Source organism: Triticum dicoccoides, chromosome 4B (genome assembly GCF_002162155.2).
Source record: "Triticum dicoccoides isolate Atlit2015 ecotype Zavitan chromosome 4B, WEW_v2.0, whole genome shotgun sequence".
NCBI lineage: Eukaryota > Viridiplantae > Streptophyta > Magnoliopsida > Poales > Poaceae > Triticum > Triticum dicoccoides.
This window is the reverse complement of record NC_041387.1, coordinates 265,169,870-265,197,216: the sequence shown is the minus strand read 5'-3', so window position 1 is coordinate 265,197,216 and position 27,347 is coordinate 265,169,870. Positions and strand designations below refer to the sequence as shown.

Here is a 27,347-nt window from a genome sequence, read left to right as displayed (position 1 = left end):
CATTCAAGTATTCTTCAATCAGCTCGTGATCTCTTCGTTCTCTTTTCTCTAAATTCCCTCAAGTATCTTCATGATTGCTCTAATTCTTCCCGGCAATTCTTTCTCTTTTCTTCGTTCATTGTCATTTCTTATGGTGGTTCGGTCAAGATTCTTTTTCCTTGATTATCATTTTAATCCATTCGTTCTTTCAAGCCTACCGGTGGTTCCATCAATACCTTCTCAAGTTTTGTGCTATAAGCCCCCCTTAAACCTTTTCAAGAAGAATAAAGTAGTATGCAAAATCCATTGCTTGTCATCAATTTAATTTGATGAAGGATAAGCATACAATAAATCTTATTCTTATTTCATCCAAGTGAGTAATCCCTTCCTTCAGAGTTTGTTCTTGATGAATAAATTCTAATTCCAAGTGCTTTCATCTTTTCTTTTCCGGAGTTCAATTTTTCTCAGTCATTTCGTCGGAACCTCCATCTAAATCACCACAAGGCTGATCTTATTCTTTCTTCCTTCATTCTATCTCATCATCCTTTTGTCACCGGAGTTCTTCATGGTGGTTCTTCATGATTTAATTCACTCTTCAAGAGTCCATAAAGATTTTGTTGGAGGAATTCAAGTATCATTTCTTCTTGCGTCACGAAGTGCAAATAATTTCTCCATATTCTTTTGAAGTGGATGTTGCATTTCTTCGTTCTTCTCAGCTATCCAATCATTTCTGTTTGTGACCGGTTATCACCTTATGATTTTGATATGTTATCCATAAGTCCACGACAAGCTAATTCTTTTCGTTGTTGAGTCTCTCAACAACTCTGTTCAATCCTTTCTCCTAAGGTCGCTTTCTATTTCATTCGTGGCACAAGTTATCATTTTCTTCTCCGTTCTTTTAATTCAACTCTTTCAACTCATTACGGAGGTTTCGTGTCATGTCTTCATCAAGTATCATTCCATCCTCTCAAGATCATGTTCTATTCCTTCCATTTTCAGTCCGAGTGCTGCCTAAATTCAATCATTCTTATTCCTTTTCTATCTTGTTCTAACCGGAGTGGTTTCAGAGTCTATTTCTCGTCATATTCACCTTTTCTATTTCTACCCGAGTGCTCTCGTCTTTGTTCATCTTCTCTCTTGTGTTCTTACTTCACCTCTTCCTCTTTCTCTTCCGACTCATTCCTAAGATCTCGGGACGAGATCTCTTGTTAGTGGAGGAGAGTTGTAACGCCCCGAGACCAATGCTCTAGTTGCCTTCCATTTATTTTTCGTTGTTGTCGTGTGTTTATTTTGTTTGTTGCATTATCATAATTATTTTGCATATTTCATTCCTCCATGTTGAGTGCCTTGTCTTATTTTGCTTCTTGCAGCATGTTCATCTTTTATTGTATTGCATTATGCCATCCTTGTTTGTTGCATGCCATGCCCATCATTGTCATATTGTACTTTGCCATCCTATGTTGTTGCATCATGGTCATAATTGTTGCATTGTGCTTCTTGTCATATTGCACTCCCCATGCTCATCATGTTCATTGTGCTGGTCATCTTGTTGTGATGGGTGTGTGCATCATTCCTTGCCATCTATCTCTCAAACCATGCCCATGCATCATCACCTCCTTCTTCTCTCTTTCATGTTTTTGCAAGTGACCTTTTCCCCTCCTCCATAATTGTTCACTCTTTTCCTAATGCTAGTGCACCTCATCCTTAACCTCTCTGACAAACGTCATCTATTTTGGAGTTGTTTTGGTTGGGTTCAAAAATGGCTCAAATTTGAATTTAATTCAAACTTGGATTATTTTTCTACCTCTAAAAATGCCCAACTCAATTTTATCAAATACTACATAATTCATGGACTCTAGGGGTATATTCATTTCTTCCTCATACCTCTCGTTTTCCTCTGTGCTTTTTGCTCTTTTATTCTGGTTGAAGAAATAAAAGAAGGCAGAAGCAGTAGGAGCAGCAGCAACCCAACAGATGCAGCCCAGCTCACCTCCCATGCAGCCCACCTAGCCCAACTCTGTTCACGGACACCTGCCCCGTTGCGTCGCCGTCTCTGTTCCAGAGACAGAGCGCTCGCGCTCGCGCCATGAGCTTCACGGACGCCGAGGTCGCACCGTCTTCTCCCCTCCTTTTAAGCCAGCAGCCACGCCCTAGGGTTTCCCCCTTCTCCCTCTCGATTTCCTCGCCGCCGCCACCCAGGAGGGCAGCTCCTCCCCGCTCCATCTCCTCCCTGCAGCCACCATGGCCGGCCGAAGCAAGAGCCCAGAACCGGAGTAGGAGCATCGCCGGCCTCCCCTCCGACGACCCCAAGCACCGCAGCGCCTCCCCGAGTCCGTTCTGACGCCGATCCGAGCCCGAGGACGCCTTCCCCGACGTCCTCTTCGTCCTCTGCTTCTTCTTCTTCACGGACAGAAAGTCCATCGGAGTTCCTCGCCTCCTCTCCGTCGATAATTTACGTCCCCGACCTCATCCTCATGTCACAGGTATACTAGGTATACCCAACTCCATCTCTGCTCTTTTCTATCGCGATTCGATCACCGGAGTCGTTGCTAGGTCCATGCCATGTTCGTGTTCTCGGTGCTCCGACGAGTTCTGAATTTTGTTGTGTAGCTGCAGTAGTCGCCGTGGTTCCTCGCGCTTCGACCCCGCTCTGGATTCTCTCTCGCACACACCGCCTCGTCGTGCCACTACCTGCTTGCCGCTTGCTCGCTGTTGTAGCTCCTGCCCCGCCATGCATCGCCGGCATAGCCGCAAGCTCCTGCTCCCACACATGCCGTTGGCTTCGTTGCTTTGCTGCACCTTCGCTGCACACCTCCACACACACGCATCACAACCCATCACCTTGTATGATCTATCCAGGGGGCAACAGCTCCGTGTCGCCCCTTGACATGGCCGGCCCTTGCTTCCCGAGCACGTCGGAAGGCAAGTCCGGTGAGGTGGCTCTGCCTCCTAGGTTTCTTTGCACGAACGCGCACATCCTTCTTCAGTTAACTCTCTCTCAGGGATTCCGCACGCCCGCCACTACCCTGCTGCTGCTAGCGCTGCCGTGCTTGCTCGCTGCCATCTCCGGCAATCACCGTGCGTCCATGGTGATTCTAAGGCGCTGCATTTACCTCCTGTTAAGTAGAGTTGTTCCCCTCTGTTAAACACAAACCCAAGAGCGACCTGGCTGGTTAGCCACTCACGGTCTCATTCAGGAGATCTTAGTTCAAACCCAGAGAGCTCCACATTTTTGTTGTTTCTGTTATTTCACACACACACCCTCTTGGTTCATCTTGGTCCTATCCTCACAATCATCACCAGCACCGATCAGTCCTACTGGCCATCATATCTCTTCTCTGTCCAGCAAGTCTAGGGGTTCAAATCCCGTGTGCCCCCATTGTTATTCCTTTTTGCTACCTGTTCGTGTTTCTTCAGTTCAGTTCAGTTCGAGAGGATGTGTCATCTAGAGCCGAACCCTCCAGTGCACGAAAACATCTCAGCCTAGCTGGTCGTTGCGCTGCACTTCCACCCAGGCGACTAGGGATCAAATCCCCACGGCCGCGCGTTTTGTTTTCACCAATTTTTGCTGCACCCAGATCAATCTCTGCTCATGTTTCACCTATTGTCAAGTCCATTCTTCAGCACAATCCAGTCAGTAGCCCACTGGTCATCTCAGTGCACAAATAGCAGGAGGTCTTGGGAATCGAATCTCATGGAGCATCCCACGCATGTTTTTTTATCTTTCTGCCTGTGCATTTAGTTATTTTCCCAGTTATTGCATAATTGCAGAAAATGCCATTTATTTGCTTTGCTCATATTTAAATAATTGTGCATCAGTTTGAAACATGTCATATATGCATCTTGCTCAGATTTTCATGAAGTTTCACAATGTCCAACTTTCATTCATGTTGAAGATGATTAAAATTGTTGTTTCCATTAATTTTGCATAAATGACATGCTAAAAAGTTTATTTCATAACTAAATAACCGTAACTCGGTTTTAAATGTTCTTTATATGTAAGTGGGCTCGAAAAATGCATAGTTTAATATGGTCCACTTTATTTTCCTGTTTAACAACTTTAAAATATGGTTTAGGGCAGAACAGTACCAAATTCGAAATATGGACATGAGGATTTTCCGGAATTGTTGTTTGTGGTTCCGGCCTCATTTAAACTTGCCTAGATAGGTAGTTTTATTATGCTTCACCTCTTGCCATGTTAACCAACATTTAATATTGTTGAGTAGTTTAAACAGGAGAGAACTAAATAATCGTTGTGAAGTTTCATCAATATGCAACTCGTTGCATGTTGAGCTCCACTTAACTTGTAGTTTTGTTTGTGCACTTTGCCATGCCATGCATACTTAAACCGGACATGCATCATGCTTGATTGTGCATCATGCCTTGTTTATGTGATGGTTGTTTACCATGTTGCTTGCTTCTTTCCGGTTGTGCTTCTTCTCGATAGTTCCTGTTTCCTTGCGATCCTGAGGATTCGTTCGTCTACGCTTGGTTCATCTTCGTGGCTTCATCTTCTTCATGGACTCATTCTTCTTCCTTGCGGGATTTCAGGCAAGATGACCGCTACCCTGGATCTCACTACTATCATTGGTATGCTAGTTGCTTTGTTCTATCGCTATGCTGCGTTACCTATCTTTTGCTCATCAAGCCTCCGAAATTTCCATGAACCTCTAACCTTTGACACCCCTCCTAGCAAACCATTGATTGGCAATGTTACCGCTTTGCTCAGCCCTCTTATAGCGTTGCTAGTTGCAGGTGAAGTTGAAGATTGCTCCATGGTGGATAGGATTTTGGTTGGGATATCACAATATCTCTTATATTATTATTAATGCATCTACATACTTGGTAAAGGGTGGAAGGCTCGGCCTTATGCCTGGTGTTTTGTTCCACTCTTGCCGCCCCTAGTTTCCGTCACACCGGTGTTATGTTCCCGAATTTTGCGTTCCTTACGCGGTCGGGTGATTTATGGGACCCCCTTGACAGTTCGCTTTGAATAAAACTCCTCCAGCAAGGCCCAACCTTGGTTTTACCATTTGCCTCACCACCACCTACTTTTCCCTTGGGAGTCGCTCTCTCGAGGGTCATCTTTATTATAGCCCCCCCCCCCGGGGGCCAGTGCTTGTCTAAGTGTTGGTCCGAACCAGAGCCACTTGCAGCGCCACCTCGGGGAAACTTGAGGGTTGGTTTTAGTTGTACGTAGTGTTCATCCGGTGTTGCCCTGAGAACGAGATATGTGCAGCTCCTATCGGGATTGTCGGCGCATCGGGCGGTCTTGCTGGTCTTGTTTTACCATTGTCGAAATGTCTTGTAAACCGGGATTCCGAGTCTGATCGGGTCTTCCTGGGAGAAGGTATATCCTCCGTTGATCGCGAGAGCTTATCATGGGCTAAGTTGGGACACCCCTGCAGGGTATAATCTTTCGAAAGTCGTGCCTGCGGTTATAGGCACATGGGAATTTGTTAATGTCCGGTTGTAGATAACTTGCCACCAGATCTGAATTAAAATGCATCAACCATGTGCGTAGCCGTGATGGTCTCTTTTCGGCGGAGTCCAGGAAGTGAACACGGCTTCTGGGTTATGTTTGACGTAAGTAGGTGTTTAGGATCACCTCTTGATCATTGCTAGCTTCACGACTGTTCCTTTGTTTCTCTTCTCGCCCTCATTTGCGTATGTTAGCCACCATACTTGCTTAGTCGCTGCTGCAACCTCACCACTTTACCCCTTCCTTTCCCATTAAGCTTTGCTAGTCTTGATACCCATGGTAATGGGATTGCTGAGTCCTAGTGGCTCACAGATTACTACAACAACAGTTGCAGGTGCAGGTTCTGCGATGATCATGACGCGAGAGCGATGTTTGCTTGTATTGGAGTTCTTCTTCTGCTTCTGCTTCGATCAGGGGATATGTTCCAGGTCGGCAGCTTGGGCTAGCAGGGTGGATGTCGTTTGAGTTTCTATTTGTGTTTCATCCGTAGTCGGATGATGCTCTGATGTAAGTTGATGTTGTATTCGTGTGGCATTGTATGCCTCTTGTATGTATCCCTATCTATTATGTAATGTTGATGTAATGATATCCACCTTGCAAAAGCGTTTCAATATGCGGGTCTATCCTTGGTGGGACCTTCGAGTTCCTTTTGGATAGGGTCACATATTGGGCGTGACACCTCACCTTGGCCCAATTCAATCCAACCCTACGCGCACACTGCTGCCGCCGCCGTCGACCCCTTCCGCCCTTCCCTCCCTCGCACCCAGGGCGTTCACGCTCAAGGCCTCCGCCGCCCCACCCTTGCCACTGCCTCCTTGGTGGCATTTCCCTCCTTCTCAGCCGCCTCCGCGATGCTGAGGGGCCGTGCCGCCGCGGCCAGGAGTGTCTCACTCCGCGGGGCCACACCCGCGACCTGCTACATCGTGCCCGCACCAACTCCGGTGCTGCTCCACCCGCGCCCGTGCCACCCGCTGCTCCCGTCCCAGTGCCGGTGCCTAGGACGTCCCCGCCCACCATGACTTGGACGCCAAGTGGAACGCCCGCCTCGACCTCTCCATCCACCGCATTGCCTGCGCCCCTCGCCGGCTTCCGGGGCCTCATCCTCTTTTTTAAGCTCCACTCCTTCCCACCTCTCCCTTTCCCTCGCTGCATCGCGAGATTTGTTCATTGCGCATCCATTTGTATCACGAGATATATTAGGCCGACTGCCTTTGCTCTGATCGATAGGTTGAAGTCACGGATGAGTTGAACTCTCCCCTTTTCTCCTAAGATGACATACTGGCTTTCTTTCTCTGGACCTGATTACTAGAATTATAAGCCATAGTTCTGAGAACAAGCCATATAAATAACAAAATATAACCATGAACCAAATTACCAGAAGTCATCTTCTGGAGTGCTTTGCTGACTTTAACAGATGTAGAATTGATACCATCACAGAGACCCTTGTCAGATGTAATGGCTACAATAACATTCTTCTTGACATTTACCCATGGCACTAGACAACAACAGCAAGACCGTACCGCACTGCTGCTGAACTGTTGGCCTGGCTGTGCTCTGTACCTTGATTTGGTTTTAAGTAGCAAGGAGTGCCTTAGTACCTTTTCTGTCATGTGGTGTTAGTACTTAGCATTCTGTTCTGTTTTGTGTTGTACTCCAATTAGGTGCTTGAAATTTCATTAGTACCTCCAAAATTGTCTCATGCTTTTAAGATGTGCCATTGTGTTGATATATATTACCTTTATTTTTCTTTAAATTTTATATGTTGCACCTATCTTGGTTTGAACTAGATAAGGATGATCCTTTACCTAGATGATAAACAATTAACTAGCTCAGCCTAAGCTATGATCTACAAATTTCTTGACGGACACGTACTACTTTGGCGGACATAATGATCCTTTCCCCAGATGATCGACAATGAACATGCTGAGTGCTATAATTTCTCTTAGGAGAAACCAAGCCAGGACTCTGATCTGCCCAGTAGTACAAATTTTTGTTCTTCATTGGTTGCTACTGTTTTGTGGTTTGTTATCTTTCTTCGGCAGCATGGATGTCTTTTTTAATGTTTTGATATGCCCATTATGCGGTGAAAACTGATTACTAGTGGATCTATTCATATGGCCATCGAGTATGAGTCATAGTAATTCTCAAATTTTGCAAATAGATGTAGGTTTCTCTGTGCTAGATTTACTAAATATTCTCAATTTCTCCAACCTTATATTTGTTTTCAATATGCCATTCAATTTGGAGGATATGATGATCCTTTCCCTAGATGATTGGCAATGAACATGTTGAGCACTATTTCTCTTCAGAGAAACCAAGCCAGTATTCTGATCCTCCTAGCCATTGCACATGCATGTATTCATATGGCCATTGTGGATAATTCTATGTTTTAAAATTCTCCTGACATATCGCTGTTTATTAGTAGGAGATTTCTTCTGCTTGGCCATAACAACAATTTCATGTTGTTTATTTTGTAATTCGATGGTTGACAGTCTGATATCAAATAATGTGGTTACATCCTATTTACAACAAAGCTTGTGATCCTCGCTAACAACTGCCCTGCGCTCCGCAAGTCTGAGATTGAGTAATACACTATGTTGGCGAAGGTCATTGTCCACCACTACCATGGAAGTACGTTTGCATTCCTATTTAATCCAGTTTTTGTGTGGTGGTGAGTATGTAAGATGATGTTCATTTCTGCCCATGACACTGCGAAACCCTTCCTACTTGGCTCACACTCCTGTATCTTACTTGTTGCTATTACTTTGTTGTGGAAGTATTAGTCGTAATTGCAGTAGAAAGCTAATAAATAGTTTGAAATTGTGAATAAGATGGTAAAGCGGTCATAATAATGTCAAACTTTTTTGTTGTCTCAATAATATGTTGTTCAAAAGTAGCAGCGCCGAATGTTTGATTTCCAGACAATGTTGATATGGGAACTGCGTGTGGTAAATACTTCCAAGTCTGTTGCCTGAGTATCATTGACCCTGGTATCTAGCACCACATTTCTCATTGTGTTACCTGGTTCATACTTTGATATACAACAACTGGGTTTCTGATCATGCTCTGTTCCTTGTTGAATTTTCAGGTGATTCTGACATCATCAACGCAACACCAGCGGGCCAGTAAACCTGTGTATGCCATTTTCAGTGTCTCGTCTGATGTGTCGTATGAGGTGTTCTAGAGTGTAGTTCTTGCTGGACTTGATTTGGTCTTGTGTACATCATTTATCAGTCAATCAAGTTTGATGGGACTATGGTTTTGGATCAAAAGGTTTTGTTCCTGGCTCTTCATTGCGCTGCTGCCAGCAAGCATGGTTTTGCTCTGATCAGCAGTTTCCTGTGTGTTGCTATTTGACATCGTTGTAGAGCTATGTTTTTATCATGCTCTAGATTTGATGGAAAGAGTGACCTCCATGGATTGAAATGTTGGCTGTTATGTATTGATTTTAGTATCGAAAATGGCTCAAACCTGAAGTACTTAAAATAGATTGTCGTTCCTTTCTTGTTTGTTTTGATATCCATATACCTGCCCTGTATTAGCTCTTCCCTTTAATGCATGTTACTTCAGTGTTGTTGATTTGATGCCAATGTTCAGAAACAAGATTTTGATGGATGGGTTTATTTTTGTGCTATGTTATTATCTTTGATCAGTATCAGTTGTGTCTCACTTAAGAGACACTCTACCTTTTCTGACTCGAGTTATTAATAGTTGTTCCATACTTCTATTAGCTACAACAATTGTTTTTTGAATTTGGCACTGCATGAGTTTTACTACTGCTAATATAGAGTATTTGCTACTAGTAAAACAGGGATTTTGTATTGTTTTTACTACTGCTAACACACAGAGTATTTGCTACTAGATAAACAGGGATTTTGTATGCACTGCTACCTGATGAGTGCTTTCTTTGTACTATTTCACCTTGGCATGCATGTGCTTATTTCACCTTAGATGGAAATGAGTGTTATCAAGGAAATGGGTTTAGGTAAACCAGCACCTCCCATTAGTCTTTCTTACTCAATGTTATCATCTTCTTGGTTTTAGGTGATTGATTCATTTCCCGTGGTGGTTCTGCTTGGGTTTTCCTGATGTTGTTTTGCGTTGGGTTCTGATTCGCTTTACTGCTATTGTTTCTGTGGTGATGCAGACTTATGGTGAAGAAGAGCAAGGTCAAAGAAAGAATCCAACAAGCACGAGCGCCCCCTGAGCGCCGTCTTAGTCCTCATGTGAGCCCCAAATTTGATTTGTTGTTGTTGTTGTTCGATTCACGTTGTTTCTGTGCCGTGGTGATGCATCTTGACTGGGGCCCATTTTGGTTCTGTTTTTGCAGGGACAGCTTCAGGAAGGACTCCAACATCAAGCATCTCTCCATGGTAAGCATCTCGGTTCCCTTCACTCCCGCCCCTATCCCCTTGTTCTTAAATGAACTGGTGTTGTTGTTGGGGATATAACTATTTGTGTAAACCACCCAGGAGGGGCCGGGTTACGCAAAGAGGACTCACCAGAGAGAAGCCCAAGATCAATGCATGAAGATGGCAGTTCATAGATAGCTTAAGGCCCACGGGCGACTTAAGGCCCGTTGTCGTAAACCGTTGTAATAATATTACTTGTATCATAAGGTAGACTTAACTAGTCACCGAGCCGGACATTGTTTATAAGCCGGCCGGGACTCTGTAAGCCGCAGGGCGTCGACCCGTGTATATAAGGGGACGACCCGCTGGCGGCTTAAGGCAAGAAACAACTCATCGAGAGCCAGGCATAGCGTATCTCGCTCCCTAGTCATCGAAACATCAATACCAACCCAACTAGACGTAGGCCTTACCTTCACCGTAAGGGGACGAACTAGTATAAAACCTCTCGTGTCCTTTGTCCCGATTAACCCCTTCAAGCTTCCTAGTTGCGATGGCTCCACAACTAAGTTCTTTCACGAGGACATCTGATGTGACAATTCCACGACAGTTGGCGCCCACCGTGGGGCTAGCGCACGGTGGATTTGAGTTCTTGAAGGGCAACTTCGAAGGGCTCAAGGGATACGTAGTGGGCCGGATGACCAAAAGTTGTCGCGGCAAGATCTACATCGACGATGAAGGCTAGGGCTCCAACGCCGGCTCAATTGAGTACGGGTACCGGGTCCCCTTCGGAGGGATCCACATCTTCATCGGCCGGATTGGTGAGCCGAGGCCTGAGCCGGACAACTGCACCTACCTCATCGACACGGCTCAGCGTGCGAAACCCGCCCGAGTTCAAACCGGCGTGAAGCGTGTCTTTGTGGGCTGCGTCCATGGAGAAGAACTTTCTGAAGGTCCTGAGGATGGTGGTGAGACGGCCGTCCACTCTGACAGTGATTCGTCCACCGGTTCAACAGATTCTTTGTATCAAGTTCAAGACGGTGCACTCGGGGGTTGTTCCGATGGCCTTAGTATTCCGGACCTCTGTGAGTCGCCAAATTGGGCAGGAGTCTTTATGGCTGGGACTCAACCCAGACAAAACTCTACAGCCGCGGCCGCAATTACTTCCGGGTTAGGAGCAGCCGGGGCAGGAGGCCCTGTGCGCCCGCCAGCTCAAGTACTGTTAGACCTCATGGACAAGCTTACGACCCTGTTAACCACCACGGTTATCCCTACAAACAAAGATGAGCATGATGCGGAGGTAGCACGGGTACGTGAGGAGATAGCTCAGGCCAAGGAGGCCTTAGCAGCTGAGGATACTAGGCTAGCTACGGAGCGGGTGGCTCTTGACACCCGGGCACAGCGGTTGCAGTCAAAGGCTTACCAGCTCACGATGAGTTTAAACGCGTTCAATGAGGTAATGAGGAGGAGACACCAGAAGACCCAATCCCGGTTGCCTCCGAATTATGACCCGAGGGTTCTTTTTTCTACACTCGGGGCCGACCCAAGTAACCCGCCCGATGCTAATCAGTTTATGACATCCGGAGCGGGAGGACTGGCTCAGCGTCAGGAGATGCCACCTCCTCATATGAGCATGGCGCCGCCACGTTATGTGCCGGTACCGGGGGTCACTTTTCCAACCCCATGGAGAATTTAATCGCGGCGTCAGCGTGCCTGGCGGCTCTTCCAGTGGACGGTGATGATCCAAAAGTAGTGGAGACCCGGAGGATCAGGGAACTTGTCCAAACGGCCCTGGCTCAGCAGGAGACCTATTCTTACAGCCGGGATAGGATTCATTCAACCCCTCCGCCTTGGTTAGCACCGCCTAGTCAGAACCGGAGCCCAAGTTACAGCAGGCACATGGAGTCCGAAGCTTTATCAAGCAACGCCCAACGCCGTAACCAGCATGGTGGCTATAACCCGGTGCAAGACCGAGTACGTCAGGAGAACGAGCAGGCGGCTCAGCTAGTAGCTCATCAGGATATCCCAGAGTATCCAGCGACTTCTATTGAGTTGGGAGTAGCCACCAGAACCGGTGGAGTTCCTTGTTTGATACCGGCTTTGTGCAACGTGCGTCTGGCTAAGGACTTCAAGGGACCTTGAAAGGTGCCGAATTACACGGCCGACTTACAGCCCGGAGCGTGGATTGAGAGTTATGAGATGGCCATGGAACTGTTGGAGGTCAGTGACGCGGCAATGGCTAAGTAATTCACCATGATGTTAGATGGAACGGCCCGGTCTTGGCTAAAAGGTTTACCACCTAATTCCATTGGTTCGTGGGAGGACTTAAAGGCCCATTTCATCCAGAACTTCAAGGACACATGTAAGCGATCCATGTCAATTATGGACTTGACGAGTTGTAAGCAAGGGGAGAGTGAATCCACCACCCATTGGGTACGCCGAGTCAAGGAGATAATTCATTCATCTGATAAGTTGGATGCCGGCTCTGCAGTCCTCATGTTGGAGAAAAATTACAACTTTGAGCCGCTGAGGCAGAAATTGGGACGCCTTAAGCGTGACTGCACCGATATGGGAACACTAATGGCGGCTTTAGTCAAATATGCCAATTCTGATAATACCAAGGACCCTGCGTCTGACAATGAGAAGACAGGGAAGGGTAAAAGGAACGATAATGGAAAGGGTCAACATCACAACCCGGGGAATCAAGGCGGCAATAAGCGTAAGGCGGACGGCAACCCGGAGCTTGTGGCTAACACGAGTACACAGGGTAACAATCAGAGATGCAAGGGTAAGTGGCCTCGAACCGGCGGGTCAGGTCCATCTCTTGAGCAGCTACTCAACGAGCCCTGTCCGAAACACGACACCCGGGAGCACGCCGCTACGCACCTGTGGAAAGATTGTGCGATCATGAAGACATTTAAAAACTCCAATATCTTTGATGGTGGTCATGGACCTGGTGGTGGTTCAGGGGCCAGTGGCTTTCATGGCCCGGGTGGCGGTTCAAATTCCGGTTTTTAGGGACAACTGGGTGGAAATAATCAACAGCAAGCTGGTCACGAAGGACAACAGCAGCAGCAGTCGGGTTACCAGAGCCAGCCGAAACAGTTGAGCGGTGGGCAATACCATGTGTTCACCACTAGCTTATGCAAACATGACCAGAAGGTTCATAATAGGGCTGTAAATTCGGTTGAGACGGTGGTCCCTCGTTATTTGAGATGGTCAGAGCAACCTATCATTTGGAGCAGAGAGGATCACCAGCTACGAGTTGATAATCCGGGTCAGTTAGCCTTGGTTGTGGCACCCCAGGTTGGTGGATATAAATTCACTAAAGTACTCATGGACGGAGGTAGCAGCATCAATATCCTCTATTATGAGACCTTCCAGTGTATGGGGTTGACTGAGAAGAATCTGAGGACATCCAACACAGTTTTCCACAGGGTGGTTCCAGGCAAGTCAGCTTACCCAGTTGGTAAGATTGAATTAGAGGTGGCTTTTGGAGATGAGTATGATTCCAGGGCTGAGAAGTTGACGTTTGAGGTGGTCAAGATCAAAAGCCCATATCACGCTCTATTTGGGCGACCGGCTTATGCTAAGTTCATGGCACGGCAGTGTTATGTTTACTTACAACTCAAGATGTCGGGTTACAAGGGCACCATCACCGTACATGGGAGTCGAAAGGTGGCCTTGGAATGCGAAGAAGGCGACGGGGCTTACGCTGAGACGGCCTATGCTGCGGAGGAGCTCAAATTATATCAAGACAATGTTGACCCGGCGGATATGACCTCCCTCAAGAAACCAACTACTGAGCATGACCCAGCGCTTAAGTTTAAATCGGCCACTGAGACAAAGCTTGTCGACTTCACCCCGGGAGACGCCTCTAAATAGTTCAATATCAGTGCCAATTTGGATCCTAAATAGGAAAGCGCGCTCATCGAGTTCATCCGTGAGAACCGGGACATCTTTGCATGGAAACCTTCTGACATGTCGGGTGTACCGAGGGAACTCGCTGAGCACACTCTCAATATTGATCCGAAGTATAAGCCAGTCAGGCAGTTTCTCCGACGATTCAATGAAGAGAGACAGACAACCATTGGGGAAGAGGTGGACTGGCTCTTAGCGGCCGGGTTTATTGTTGAAGTTTTTCATCCGGAGTGGTTGGCTAACCCGGTGCTAGTGCTCAAGAAGAACGACACTTGGCGGATGTGTGTGGATTACACGGACTTAAATAAGGCTTGTCCGGCTGATCCCTTTGCTCTCCCCCGTATTGATCAAATCACTGATGCTACGGCGGGTTGTGAACATTTGAGCTTTTTGGATGCTTACTCTGGCTATCATCAGATTAAGATGGCAGTTAAGGACCAGGAGAAGACAGCTTTCATCACTCCGTTTGGGGCCTCCTATTATGTATCTATGCCGTTTGGGCTCAAGAGTGCCCAGGCAACTTATCAGCGATGCGTGCAGAACTGTTTGCACGATCAAATTGGGCCCAATGTTCATGCTTATGTGGATGACATCATGGTGAAGTCCAGAGAAAAGGAAACTTTAATATCCAACTTGAGAGAGACCTTTGACAATCTCCGGGTTTACAAGATGATGCTTAACCCGACCAAGTGTGTGTTTGGTGTACCTGCAGGTAAGCTTTTGGGTTTTCTGGTGTCAAATAGAGGCATTAAAGCTAATCTGGAGAAGATCACGGCGATTACCTCTTTGGCTAAGCCGGCATGTATCAATGATGTTCAGCGCCTGGCGGGACGGGTTGCTGCTTTAAGCCGGTTCATAAGCCGGTTAGGAGAGAAGGCCTTACCTCTATATCAGATGATGAAGAAAACAGACACTTTTGTCTAGAGCAATGTTGCTAACACTGCCTTTGAAGATTTAAAGAGACAGTTGTCTGAGCCACCGGTTCTTGCAGCTCCCATTGATAAAGAGCCGTTATTGTTATATGTGGCTTCTAACTCATGGGCTGTCAGTGTTGCCATCGTGGTGGAACATAAGGAGGCAGGCAAGGAGCATCCGGTTCAATGGCTGGTTTACTACATCAGCGAGGTGCTCATTGAGTCTAAACAAAGGTATCCACATTGGCAGAAGCTTGTTTATGGTGTGTTCATGGCAAACCGGAAGCTGAAGCAGTACTTCCAAAGTCACCCTATAACGGTGGTGAGCTCAGCTCCTTTGGGAGATATCATTCAGAATAGGGAAGCTACAGGACGAATCGCCAAGTGGGCCATTGAGCTTGGGCCTTATGGTTTAAAGTATATGCCCCGTACTACCATCAAATCTCAGGCCTTGGTGGATTTTATCAATGATTGGACAGAGTTGCAGGCACCTGAGGAGAAGCCGGACAATACGTATTGGACTATTCACTTTGATGGGTCCAGGCAGTTAGAAGGATCAGGGGCTGGAGTTGTCTTAACTTCCCCTCGAGGTGATAAATTTCGTTATGTGCTCCGGCTCATGTTTCCTTGTACTAACAATGTAGCTGAATACGAGGCCTTGCTCCATGTTCTCCGGATGGCTAAGGAGATGAATTTAAGCCGGGTAAGGTGCTTGGGCGACTCAGACCTCGTGGCTCAATAGGTCTCAGGCACATGGGATTCTAAGGATCCCCTTATGGCGGCTTATCGCCGTGAAGTCGATGCCGTAGCTGGGTACTTCAAAGGGTATCAGGTGGAGCACATTGACAGAAGGAAGAATGAGGCGGCTGATGCTTTAAGCCGGTTGGGCTCACAGCGCAAGCCTGTGCCGCCTAACACCTTTCTGGACATTTTACATAATCCTTCTGTCAAGGTACCTACAGAGGAGGAGCTTGCAGTGCCAGACCCGGAGGCACAGTTGGTGGCTGCACTTCACGTCATCCCGGATTGGACATTGCCATATTTGGCTTATATGACCCGGGGAGAGCTGCCTGAGGATAAGACCTTGGCGAGACAAATTGTCAAGCGGTCCAAATCCATGACAATTGTTAACGGCGAGTTACATCATCTCAGTGTCACAGGGGCGTTCCAGCGTTGTGTGTCGCCTGGAGAGGGTCAAGAGATACTTCGAGAAATCCATGAAGGAGATTGTGGTCATCATGCCGGTTCAAAATCTCTGGTGGCCAAGGCCTTCCGTCATGGTTTTTATTGGCTGATGGCTCATGCAGATGCAGAAGATCTTGTCAGCAAATGTGACGGATGTCAAAAATTCTCACGACGAGCTCATGTGCCAGCTCAGGAATTGAGGATGATTCCAATTACTTGGCTGTTTGCAGTCTGGGGGCTTGACATGGTGGGACCTTTTAAAAGGTCTAAGCATAAAAAGACACACCTCCTGGTGGCAGTGGATAAATTTACAAAGTGGATTGAGGCAGAGGCGGACAGCCAGTGTGATGCGACCACAGCAGTTCAGTTCATCAAAAAGGTGATCTTTCGTTTTGGTTTTCCACATAGCATCATAACTGATAATGGCACTAATCTCTCCAAGGGTGCCATGGAGGAGTTCTGTCAACGGGAACATATCCGGCTTGATGTTTCGGCTGTTGCTCATCCTCAATCCAATGGTCAAGCAGAAAGAGCTAATCAGGAGATCTTAAGGTGTATCAAACCACGGTTTTTGGTCCCTTTACAGCGGACTCCGGGTTGTTGGGTGGAAGAGTTGCCCTCTGTGCTGTGGAGCATCAACACTACGCCTAACAGATCAACGGGTTACACGCCTTTTTTCATGGTTTATGGAGCAGAGGCAGTTCTGCCAAGTGATGTCTGGCACGATTCGCCCCGTGTGGCGGCTTACGTTGAGGCTGATAATGGGAAGGCTCGACAGGAGGCTCTTGACTTGTTGGATGAGGAGCGAGACTTGGCAATGGCCCGCTCGGTGATTTACCAGCAAGACCTTCATCGCTATCACAGCCACCGGGTCAGAAGCAGGACATTTCAGGAAGGCGATTTAGTGCTCCGGCTCATCCAGGATCAGTCCAATATGCACAAGCTATCCCCTCCTTGGGAAGGACCCTTTGTGGTCAGCAAGAATCGGCACAACGGGTCATACTACCGCATTGATATTCGAGAGCACAAGGACTCAGGTAAATCGGAGGAGGAGACCCGCCGGCCGTGGAATATAGCCCATCTTCGGCCTTATTATACTTAAGCCACCGGCTCTTTAGATTTATATATTTTGAGACAATGTACATATTATATAAAGTAATAAAGCAGGACCTCTATCCTTTTTTCACCCTCAAAAAAGTGTATATGTCTTTTTGACAGGTGGTGGAAACAACCAATAGGTACCGGATCATATCTGAATCCGGCTTTACCTTTGGTCCGGCTTATGATCATATCTGAATCTAGCCATGGTCATTTGGGGGCTTCCTGTTCAAACAAAGGTCGTATCCGAACCAAAGAGAACATAGCAGTCGATACCCACTCGATCGGCATACTTGCCAAGCCTACTTGGGGGCTTCCTGATCATATTTGAATCACAACTTAACCCCTTTAGGTCTGACGTGGATCGTATACGAATCAGCGTCATTAAACAAATCCTATGGTCACTTGGGGGCTTCCTGTTCAAAATAGGTCATATTCGAACCAAAGAGAACATAGCTGTCAATACCCACTTGATCGGCATCACCAAGCCACTGGGGGCTATATGATCGTATCCGAATCTTAGCTTAACCCCTTTGGAACGGTTTACTGATCGTATCCGAATCAGAAGCCTGTAAAGTATTTTGATTATCCTGAAACCTTGTGAAAAGCATTTTGAGATGTTTTTTGTCTTGCCGGTTTAATATTCGTCACCCCAGGTTGTTAAGTGCCGGGTGAACATTATATGAGCCGGGAAGATTATCCAAGGATTGCAGAATAAGGCAAGTAAAGTTTAAAACGCCAAGGAAGCAAAAGCCAGAAATATATAGCCATGGCAGCTTACGAAAAGTATTAAGCATGCACAAAGGCATGACAGGCATGGGGAAGTTTTTTCTACCCTATTACAAGACTCCGCGAGTCTGAAATTGATGAAGCATTGTTTTTGGCCAAACACTTGGCGATTCACTCCTTCGGCGGGCTTGAGGGCTCCGGGTTATCCTTCTCCGCTTCTCCATCAGTTGTTTTGTCCTGGAAAGTTGATGAGGCCCAATCAATGCCGCTCAAAGCCTCAAATTCAGCTTCAGCATCTATTAAACCGGCCGAGTTCACTTCAGGGGAAAAATTATGCTTACGAATTGGAGGGATCGGGCTGATTTGATCATATGGAGCATTTGGGATTTTCCGGTTGTCACTGTCATAAGCCGACGCATACTTGCTAAGGTCAGTGTCGTTTCCAATAAGGGTGGCCACTGGACATATGGCTTTGACGCAGGCGGTGAAGTCATGATCATCAAAGGCATTGTCGTCTTCCTTTAGACTCGGGTATCCAAGAGCAAATCTGCCGGGTCTAGTTCTGGGAGCCATGCTTTTTCCCGGCTCAATGCGTCTACGGCCCTGGCTCTTGAGGATGAACGCCTTAAGTCTTGGATCCGCTGAGGTAGAAAGGCAAGGCTCTTCAATACATCTTGAAAAAGGCGGGGATGAGGATTTGACAAGGCTACAACGGCCAAAGCGCGTTGTGTCCCGGAGTATAGCTGTTCCACTAAGGTATAAACTGCTTTAAGCTTGATCAGTGTGTTCTGCTTCAGGTTGGTACTCCTGGAGCATGTATGTGCGCAAGCATAATAGTCAGCCGGAAGTAATTATTGCAATAGACATTGTAAGGTTACAATGTTTAAGGCTGGCTCACAATAACTTACCAAAGATGGCTGAGACCATTTGAGATATCTTCTGTTTTAAGTGGGATAGTTCGGTTATTGCTTCGGCAAGAGATGCTTCGGCTGTCTCGGCCCGAGTCATCAGGGAAGTTTTCTCATCAGCCCAAGTTTTCTTCTCCGATTCAAATTTCTTCTTTAGCTTCTCATTTTCAGAGACACTAAATTTAAATTTGGAATTAGCCTTCTGCGTCTCAAGTTCTTGAGTTTCCAGACGGCTCTTCAGGGCAGCGAGCTCTGATTCAAATTGATTTATGGCAGCCTGCATTGACACCAGGTTATGGTAAGGATCATAGTAAGGTAACATTCAAGTCCCAAGCACCTTACAAGTAAAGATACTTGGCACTTGGGGGCTAATGTATGCTGAAGAATTTTTTAACTTTATCCTGCCGGATCACATATTAAGTCTCAAGCACCTTACAAGTAATGATACTTGACACTTGGGGGCTAATGTGTATTGCAAATTTAAAAACTTTATGTGATAACCGGGTTAAGTAACTTCTTTTTAAGCTGGACAAACTAACAGGTAAAGCAAATTTCTAAAGTCTACAACATATTTGTTCATAAGCAATAGACTTGGGGGTGGGTAAAGTATGTAAGATTCAGGTAAAAAGTATAAGTTATACCTCAGATTTGTGTTGTATTTGTTTCACCATATCAATTTCCAGGTCATGGCTGTTATGAACCTGATTCAGATAACCCGAGACTATATCACCAATGCTTAAGTGAGTGTAATCAGTGATGTCCTGCTTGGCTTTTCGGCATTGGGCTAATTCTTCCTTGGAGGTACATTTGGCAAGGACGGTAGGCCGCCCTGGCTCAACCAACTGAGACTTCACAAATTCAACTTCCGGCTCATTTGTTTTGACCGGGCTAGGAGTCTCCGGGTTACTTGTTTGGAGAGTATCTTCAGCAGGTGAATCAGAGGTTGGCATTGCAATATCAGAAGTTGGGTCAGGCGGCAGCTGATGGGTAGAATTGTCTAGAGCAGATGTATTGATCACCGGTTCAGCCACGACTGGTTCTTCAGACGGCTTATTCTTCTTTGCCCGTTTACTGGGTTTCACTTGCATACTGTTAACAAAAGCAGAAGGATGAATATGCAAGCATAGGTAAAGCAAAAAGTGCATAAATTTATATTACCCGGGAGCAGTTTTGAAAGTCGGCATATTTGACTGCATGGACTCGCCGGAAGAAGGAGAGGTATCCTGATAGTTGGAGTCGGTGAAGACGAGGGGTTCGACAGTGGCGGCGGCAGAGCTCGGGAAGAGGCAAGAGGAAGAAGATGACTGGGGAAAGCCCTAGGTCGCCCTATTTATAAGGGAAGACTGACCGAGAGGGCGCGAAAGACAAGGAGATAACATTTATTATCCAGCGGCTCTGGCGCCTCGATTCTCGGGATGGTCAGTAAAGACAAAGATCCGTTCAAGATACGACGGAGTAAAAATTAATTTTTATTGAAGATGACATCATGATGATTTAACCCGGATCCAGATGATGATGTCACGGCGTGTTAAAATTCTTTGTTCAAGGCAAAAGACTGCAGGACAGTCCATAAGGTATTTTAAGATTGACATGAACAGGTTCAAATCAATCTGGGGCCTAATGTTGGGGATATAACTATTTGTGTAAGCCGTCCAGGAGGGGTCGGGTAACGCAAAGAGGACTCACCAGAGAGAAGCCCAAGACCAATGCATGAAGATGGCGGTTCATAGATAGCTTAAGGCCCACGGGCGACTTAAGGCCCGTTGTCGTAAACCGTTGTAATAATATTACTTGTATCATAAGGTAGACTTAACTAGTCACTGAGCCGGACATTGTTTATAAGCCGGCCGGGACTCTATAAGCCACAGGGCGTCGACCCGTGTATATAAGGGGACGACCCGCTGGCGGCATAAGGCAAGAAACAACTCATCGAGAATCAGGCATAGCGTATCTCGCTCCCTGGTCATCGGAACATCAATACCAAGCCAACTAGATGTAGGCCTTACCTTCACTTTAAGGGGCCGAACTAGTATAAAACCTCTCGTGTCCTTTGTCCCGATTAACCCCTTCAAGCTTCCTAGTTGCGATGGCTCCACAACTAAGTCCTTTCACGAGGACATCTGACGTGACAATTCCACGACAGCTGTGATAGTTTTCCTTGCAAATTGCGTGTCCTGATTTGTGTTCAAATAGCAGGTTTGCAAGGTCGGTGGTGAGAAGTGGAAGTATCTTTTGTGATGTTGTAAGTTACCCGCTCCACCATCCCCTCTCTGTTACCGCTCTATTCGGTGTTGGTCTCTTCCGCCTGATCTCAGTGTTTGCTTGGTGATGCGATGAAATTTTGGTGGACTTTGTGTTGGTTTCCATGTTTCTGTGTCACTGCACCGCGTCATTTGGGTATTGTTGGACCTAGTTGGTCAGTGATATTTAGAATTTAGTCGCTATGCAATTGTTGATCTACTTCCTATTCTCAATTTGGTTATTCAAATTTATGGTCTCGTGTGTTCAAATTTGTGTGGCCTTTTAGCCTTGTTAGAATTTGTATAGTCTGCTCATCGATTCAAACTGCTTCTTGAATGTTATTTTCCAAATCCACCATGTCATTTCACATGATTTGTTCAACGATTCTTCTTCTGTTAATATATCCTGTAATATGTCGCCTTGCACCACACTAACATTTGCTCCATGATTCCCTAACTGCTCAACATGTTGATCTATTTTGAACATCTAAATTTTGTATGTGTAGGGGGACTTGTGTTGCGGCATTCCAAGCAACAGCAAGGGGAGGGTGTCTCTGAAATGTCGCCGCTGTCGCTCATTGCTAGTGTCACCGGTTGATGATGGATGGTTCTTGTTAGTTTAGCTCCTTGGTAGTACATCTTTGTCTTATAGGCGGCTGTTGCTGCTGCTGGTAGAAATGGTAGCTACAGTCCTATGTACTTCTTATGCTTGAATGTACCTATTGTTGTACCGATGGTTGTTTAAGGAATCGTTTTGTGTTGAAAGAAATAAAATTGTCACCCGTGGCTGTTTAAGATACATGCTTGTTTGAATTCCCTCTGTTTCACTGTCGCTGGAACAATTTTGTTATGGAGGCCCAAAATTGAAATGGACTATAAAAAGTTTGAGGCCCAAAATAGAAATGAACTGTAGAAGTTCATGTCCTCGAAAAAAGGCCGAATTCTTAGTCTTGGCCCATGTAGCTGACACAAATTGCTAGAAAAATAATAATTAATGGGCTTAGCCCATATAGACATCGAATTGGACTGAGCTGATTCTTATCAACGACCAATTCAATTGGTCGCAATTTTGCCATGTCAGCTTGCCATGTTGGATCCGATGTGGCCTAGGCAGACAACTAATGACCAAAAAATTGGTCGTTGAACCAAAGACCTTTCCCATTTTAGAAAAAAGGTCGTTAATTTCAGTTTATGACCACTAGCTTTTGACCATGTGTTTTTTGGTCACAAAAAGGTCGCAAATGAAAAACAATGATCTTTCAGCGACCAATAGTGATGGTCGCAAGTTGGCATATTTCTTGTAGTGAGTAAAGGGCATCGATGAACATGAAGGCACAATTATTCTGACTATCACTTCATAGACGAAGGTCAGGATACAACTAAAGAGGGAAAACTCAAAGGAACATATGATTTTCTGAGTTGTGGATGCATAGATTAGTATGTCGAACAAAGCTCAACATTTCTTCCGAATAACCCATGCAGAAAGGTAGGATTGACAGAGTCACTAATATAATAGAGAACTCATCTAGATCACTCTGGTTGTGATCTTTTTGGTTCAAAAGAACTTCTGCCATGATGGTTCATGCTATTGGAAGAATGGTAATACCACGGACCTCGAGGGTTATCGCAAAGGTTGCTAATATCCTAAAGGAACGAGCAAACACTATCAACATGAAGTAAGTAGGGTGCATCTCGGGTTCAAAATCTAGGAGTAGAATACCTACTACTTAGTGGCATCACAGGATGCTTTCGAGAATGATGGCCAGAATCATCACACTGTGAACACAAAACAAGGATGGATTACTAGGTGGTTCACTAAGACACCTAGGGTCATAAGAATAGCTCCAGCATATATGTCGAGCTAGTGAAGTACCTCAACACACTAGTTAGTGTGGTTGATCTGGCACAAAGGAACATTGGGAACGGAAGGAAGGGATTTACAATGCATCAGACTGTTTAGAAACCTGGGATAACTTGGATAGCATAACGACTGTAAATGCTCAAAAGACTTGATACATCCTGCAAAATGGTGGCACAACCACTTATCATCACAATATCAAGGTTTCGAGACCAACTATGAAGACACGAAAGTAGTAGAGATTGAACTGAGGCTTGAATCCATCAATCCTATAAGCCTACGGATTAGTAACATGTGATCCTGATAGAAAAAAGAGAAAGCCTAGTTCCTTAACCCCATAGGAAAGATAGGATGAATCGGATCAGAAGGGCATAAGGTATAATTAGTAAAAAGAGCCTTACGTTCCAATCCATAATCAATTCCTTTATATAACGAAAGAGTTTCTAGACTCAACTTCAACCAGTTTGGCTTGGCAATCCTACAGGCAGTCATGCTCTGATACCAAAGCTGTCGGGACCTCGATCCTAGGTCACACTGATCTAGCATGTAACACATCATATCACTTTGCGTCCTCGCGCACAGTATTCCCACGGGTGCCACCTTACCTGGACCGAGACCGTTTGCGCCTTTTGGATCATGTATATGATAATGCCGCTAGCATCCATATGACAAAGAACCCAGGCTAACATGAATAGTCGTAAACCAGAGGAGGCGCTACTTACAGGGACAGGCATACATGACCCAACAACGAACGTTTCGATCATCAACGTATGAACCCAAGTCGGAGCAAGCTATAAGGACTTAAGGGAACAACACATGACATTTCACCGAAGGGACAGACACATGAATGAAGAACGACACATGCCGGCCAACCTAAGTGTTTCGAAGCAGTAGCAAGCTACCATGGCTTAGTGGAAGCACTAGGAGACATTTCCTGATAAGAGAGGGTACTAAGAATTAACTACTAGGTTGTTGGATCCCACACATACCAAGCATTTCAATAACAAACACACAATATGCTCTATATGTGCAAATACAACATGGCATCACAACAAAACCCTACGACTCAAATTATTTATTCAATAGGCTCCGAGGAGACAAGTATTACAAACATGGGTCTCATGACCCAACATTCAGAGCATACAAACAACATAACCATAACATGGCTGAGTAGAGAAAACTACAAATGAAAAGGGCTGAGAAGCCTAACTATCTACAAGATCCTCCCAAGGGTACAAGATCGTAGCTGAGGTAACAAGCTAAACATCGAAGTCCACACGGAACTACTAGTGAGACTGAAGTCTCTCTGCAAAACAAAAATTAGGCAAACTTGAGTATGAATGTACCCAACAAGACTTACTTCAGAACTAGCTACATATGCATCAATATCAACAAAGGGGTGGCCGACTTTAACTACAACAAGCCAGCTTTGACTCGGTGGCTATCCTGGACTATGACTGCTTGTAACTCTTTTGAGGTGGCGCACATGAGTCCACATATTCACCATATCAATACACCACTATGGATCCGCTTCCGTCTCCCTACGAGAATGTCATCCATAGCACTCATGCTTATCTTGCGCATTTAATTTTGACGCTAGTTGAATTTCATTTGCTACCAGGGTTTATCAGTAACCATTTTGAGTTTCAGATATTTTAACATGATGCATGGAAGCTTAAAGCAATGACAGGAAAGGACTAAGCTAGGGTTGTGACAACGAGAGGCCGATCCGGGCGATGTCGAGGTCGATAAGGTTGGTGCGGTAGTTGTCGCGGGTGCTGAAGGTGATGAGGAGGCGGATTTGCCCCAGGGGGCTGGTGGAGCAATCACCAACCCCAGGGAAGGGCTTGGTGGTGTGGAGCCGGCCATAGGGCACGTGAAGCAAGCCGAATGCCTCCAAAGAGAGCACATTGAGGTTGGCTCCAATGTCGATGAGCATCTTGTTGACCATCACATTGCATATGCTGGGGGTGCAGAGCATCGGGAGCGCGCCAGCGCCCGCCATGGTTGCGGGGTGATCCTCCGAATCAAAGGTGAAGTCGGCCTTGGGCGCCGCCCAGCCCGGTGGAGCCCCCGGGTGCACGCGGGTGGCACCCACTTGGCAAAAGAACTACTTGACGTGGCGGTCCGAGGGTGGCGCCTGCGAGCCATCGAGGAGGGCTGCGACGACGTGGGGCGCCGGCGCCGCGAAGTGCGCAATGAAGGGACCGCGCAATTCCTTCCAGGAAGCCACAGAAGACTCTCGCAAGTTGAGCAGCCAGGCGCGTGGCACGCCACGAGGGCCATGGGGAGCCAGTTGGCCATGACCTTGTCGTCTCCGCCGACTGCCCAAACTGCCTCCTCGTACGCTTGGAGGAAGCCCGCCGGATCTGCCGCACCGTCGTAGCGGGGCGGCAACTTCGGCCTAAACTTGGGTGGCCATTGCACCCGTCGCAGGGTGCGGGTGAAATCTTGGAGGCCCATGGCTTCCCCAAAGGTGTGCGACGGTCCGATCAACGGAGGAGCACCTTCCATGAGAGCCGACAGTGGAGCGTGGCGGATGGAGCGGCGGATCTTCGATGCACCCCTACCTGGTGCACCAAATGTTGGATTTTGGGTTCCACAAACCCTTGCGAGGTTTGAACTCTGGGGTGCGTGCAAAGATCTCACTCTCCCCAGTCTGCCTAATCGCCAATCTCACAGCCTAGCATGTTGAGGTCGAAGGAAAGGGGACACTACAGTTTACCCAGGTTCGGGCCACCTTGCAGTGTAAAACCCTACTCCTGCTTTCTGGTGGATTTTCCTTGAGGGGTTGTGGATGATCTAGTACGGTAGATAACAACCTCAGGAGGTGTGTTCTTGAGCTCAAGTGAGCTGGTGAGGGTGGAATTGATCTGTCATCCTCCTTGCCCATGGTGGCTACGTCCTATTTATAGTGTCCTTGGTCCTCTTCCCAAACAAAGGCAGGAAGGGATCCAACAACAGCCAAATTTGAAGGGAGATAACTAGTACATCTTATCCTGACTAAAGTGATCTTCACCTGCAGAAGCCTCTAGTCGTGACGCTGTGGTGGGCTCGGTGATGACATCCGTCCTGCCGTCCTGGCGGTCTTGGTCTTGTTGCACGGGAATGGAAACCTTTGGCTACTTCCTTGGGACTCCGCGCCTGCTGCTTGCCTCCTTTGCACCAAAGAGCAAACTGGTACACTGCGCCTGCTGGCGTCCACCTGGCCTCGATCGTCATGGCTCACATCACCCGAACCTCGCGAGGTGAGCCTTGCATAGAAATCTCTGCTCCTCGGGAGCCAGTCTGAGGAGGCTGATCCCTTTGGAGGTCTTTGTGTCGTCCTCCTCACGAGGGTCTTGAGTTGTCGATATCGAAAGTGGGCCGCACCTGCTATCGATGGAGCCATGCCACGGGCCGCAGGCAGGCAAGTTTGGGTATCCCTGTATCTAGAACGCCGACATCGACCAAATACCCCAAGTTGCCAAGGGGTGGCGCCGCAAGCTGCTCTAGTTTGGACCAGCACCCATGAGGAGCACTGGCCCGGGTTGTTAATTAAGTCATCGGGGTCCGGAAAGTCCCTATGCAAGTTTTAGTCGTTATTAGGCAAATGGTAAAACCAATGTTGGGCCTTGCTGGAAGAGTTTTATTAAAGTGAACTATCAATGGGGCCCATAAACCCCGACCGTGTTAGGAACGCAAAATCAAGGAACATAACACCGGTACAACGGAAACTAGGGCGGCAAGAGTGGAACAAAACACCAAGCAAAAGGCCGAGCTTTCCATCCTTTACCAAGTATATAGATGCATTAATTAAATATGAGATATTGTGATATCCCATGATATCCATGTCATAACATGGAACAACTGCAACTAGCAACGCTATGAGAGGGGCTGAGCAAAGCGGTAACATAGACAAACAACAGTTTGCGGGGATGGTGGAAAATGTTAGAGGTTGTTCATGGCAATTTTAGAGTCTTGATAAACAAGTGGTAGGTAGCGCGACATAGCGATAGCATTGAGACAACTAGAGAAGCAAAGATAGTAGTGGTATCTAGGGTAATAATCATATTGCCTGAAATCCCTCTCAGAAGAAGATCGAATCCATGAAGTAGACGAACCAACGCAGTCGAACGAATCACAACATAACTGGAACTATCGAGAAGAAGTACAACCGGAAAGAACCAAACAACATGGTAAACACGCAAGCATGACCATGGCATGATGCTCAATCAAGTATGATGCATGTCCATTTTAATGAAGCATGCCATGGCAAAGTGCAACAAACAATACTACAAATTAAGTGGAGCTCAATATGCAACGAGTTGCATATTGATGAAACACCACATTCAAGTATTTAGTTAGCTCTCGTTTAGGTACTCAACAATATTAAATGTTGGTTAACATGGCAAGAGGTGAAGCATAAGAAAACTAATTATTTAGAGAAGCTAAATGAGGCCGGAAATAACGAACAACAATTCCGGAAAATCCTCATAAACATATTTCGAATTTGGTACTGTTCTGCCTAAACACAATTTTAATGTCGCTAAACAGGGAAATAAAGTTCTACAAGTCAATCTATGCATTTTTCTACCCCATTTACATATCAATTTTATTAAATTTGGAGCTACGGTTATTTAGTTATAAAATAAACCATTTTAACATGTCATTAATGCAAATTTAATCAAACAACAAGATTAAA

At 46.3% G+C, this 27,347-nt stretch overlaps 1 non-coding gene and 1 pseudogene across 1 annotated transcript; both read left to right on the top strand.

The window, feature by feature from the left end:
- Positions 1-7,340: 7,340 nt before the first annotated feature.
- LOC119296484 lies at positions 7,341-7,435 on the top strand. The gene has a single exon (XR_005145249.1). It is a non-coding gene; the product is annotated as a small nucleolar RNA Z103 (small nucleolar RNA).
- Positions 7,436-7,705: 270 nt separating this feature from the next.
- Positions 7,706-7,797, top strand: LOC119296485 (annotated as a pseudogene).
- Positions 7,798-27,347: the final 19,550 nt, after the last annotated feature.